Source organism: Microchirus variegatus, assembly GCF_963457635.1.
Source record: "Microchirus variegatus genome assembly, chromosome: 3".
Classification (NCBI taxonomy): Eukaryota; Metazoa; Chordata; class Actinopteri; order Pleuronectiformes; family Soleidae; genus Microchirus; species Microchirus variegatus.
Genome location: NC_139804.1, coordinates 18,172,846 through 18,175,547, shown reverse-complemented (window position 1 = coordinate 18,175,547; position 2,702 = coordinate 18,172,846).

Below are 2,702 nucleotides of genomic sequence, written 5' to 3'. Positions count from 1 at the left end.
ACACACACACACACACACACACACACACACACACACACACACACACACACACACACACACACACACACACACACACACACACACACACACACACACACACACACACACACACACACACACACACACTCCTTTTAAGGACTCATTTTCGCTTCCATTCATTTGATCCAGTCTTAAACTAACCACAATTCAGATCTTAGCCCAAAACATAACCAGTTCCACAGGAATGAGGTTCTGTGTCATTAGGACCTGGTTCTAGTCTCCATGAGGACTACTGGTCCTGACAAGGGCAGTGTTTATGCCAGAGCAGGGTCCTAAAGAGGCAACAAATACAAATACACACACAAACATCAACACATACAATAAAGTTATGGATTTCAGTTCAGTGAGTTCTACATAAATATATAAAATGATATACTATATGGATAATAATAACAGGCTGATTTGAAAGAGAGAGAGAAACAAATGTATGGAGTCTCTAAAGTCCTGGAAAGTGCTTTTCTTTTTCGTTTTTTGTAATAGAAAGAGGGGGTCTATAAGATTTAAATTTGAGATGAAAAGAAATCAATCAATAAGCTTATATAACAACACAAATAAATGAAATTAACTTGATACAAAATATATAAAAACTAGAAATTAAACAGGGTAAATCATAAATAAGAAGTCAACTGGGTTTCCTGTCATCAGGAATCATTAGAAGACAATCAAACTACCAGAATACCTGAAGATTCTCACAGAGAAGCAAAATAACATGGACCAGGAGCAAAAATGAAGAGCTTCAAAAACTAAAATATGGATATAAAAAAAAGAATCACACACAGGAAGTCGGTGCAGGGACTTCAGTATCAGTGTCACGTACACGCTCTCTTGGTCTTTGTCAACACACGTGCAGCACAGCGTTTCTTTAGTGATTGAAGTTGACTCATACTCTTTTTGAAATGGCCAGAAAGAAGAGGATTGCAAAAGAGCAATGATGTTGATGATTAACACAACCACAAATCAGCATCATGGTGATTCTTATCTGCAGACAATAATACAACACAAAAAACATGATTACAAATATTATCTACCCTTATCTTCAATTTCACCTAATTTGTGGTGATGTATGTAATAATATTACATGTATGTGCTTCAAAATGTTTTAAAATGAATTTGATTTGATTTAGATTCTGACACATAGATCCCTCTACAGCTCACTGTGAGATTCACTGGCACTGAGTATTTAAACACCAAAGAGAGGATGATAGTCATTATTTACAGCAGTATTTCAATCACTAACATGCATTGGTCAAACCTGGAGACCCCACACTCTTCACACAGTTAGTGAAACCAAACACACTTTGACACAAAATGACCCATTTTAGTTTTTTTACAAAATCCTTGAACACTTTTTCCATTCACCTGCAAAACACTATTACTGCATTTCCAAATCATTCAATAAAGTTAGAGAAGAGACTGAGGGTTTACTCATGAAAATATAGATTAATATATACATTGTATACCTTACGTATACCCTTGGACATCATTTATGCATGTTCTTAGTGAGTGTTTCTCGTGTTGTTTAAGCGCTCATATGTGCTTTCTAAACGATACTTGTTGCCATTGTATGGTTGAATGAGTTGAATGCATTTTGAGTCATAGCTGAGACAGAAATTCAACTTGGAAACAGGGCTAGCCAAATTCAGCATGCACCCTAATTATGGTAAAAAGTCAGGTTCCTAACTTTTACTAAAACTTTTACTTTTTATTGCAACTATTTTAATAAATAGTTATTTTAAGTATTTTAAAATAGTGTCTGATTGGATGAAAAACTATACCTGGTGGTCAATATTCATAATATTAGTAGTGCAACAGATATGGGCACTACCCATTTTCAATATATATTGAAAATGGGTAGTGCCCATATCTGTAGAGTCATTCTGGCCTGAGGAAGAACGACACCAGATATAAACTTTGTGGGAAAGTTTAAGATTTAGTCAATAAAGTGAAGTTGGGATTTATTAATCAAACACACATGACAGTGTATGTATTTGTTTACCTGTTCATAATTATATTATGTGTTACAGAAATGGCATTAAAAAGAGTCAGAAATATTATACTTTGAACAATTTTGGTTTTAATGCAGAGCTCTCAAACATGTGGCCCACGGGCCACATAAGGCCCCCCACTTGAATTTATTCGGCCTGCGCCTTAATATCAAGTTATAATGAGAACTGGCCCATGACCACCTCCACCTATAGCTCGATCATAGCAAATATACATATATATATACACACATACATTTATATATATGTATAATACTCAATATGATTGTTAGCTATTATCGTGAACAGTCAGGTAACAGTACCTACTCAAAGTGGGTGGATTCATCACTGCACGACTGCACGAAACTGCCATGAACTTTGTGTTACATGCGACATACACAAACAAATGACAAGTGACTTGTAATGCAGTTCTTTTCAGTGCAACTGAATCATTAGAATCAGTTAATGAAACATATTTGTTGGGTTAGGGTTAGACCGGCGCACAGACTCCGTCTGACACAGTCACTGGAATAAAATACAGTGTCGTCACGCATAGTATCACTTCAGCTTGCTTGGAACCCTGACCAGACAAGGTAATAAAATAAGTACCAGGTACCAGGTACTATCGCTAGTGGAAACGCAAAATAACCGTGCTGGGTTAGGCGAGTCGAGTCGGCGTAA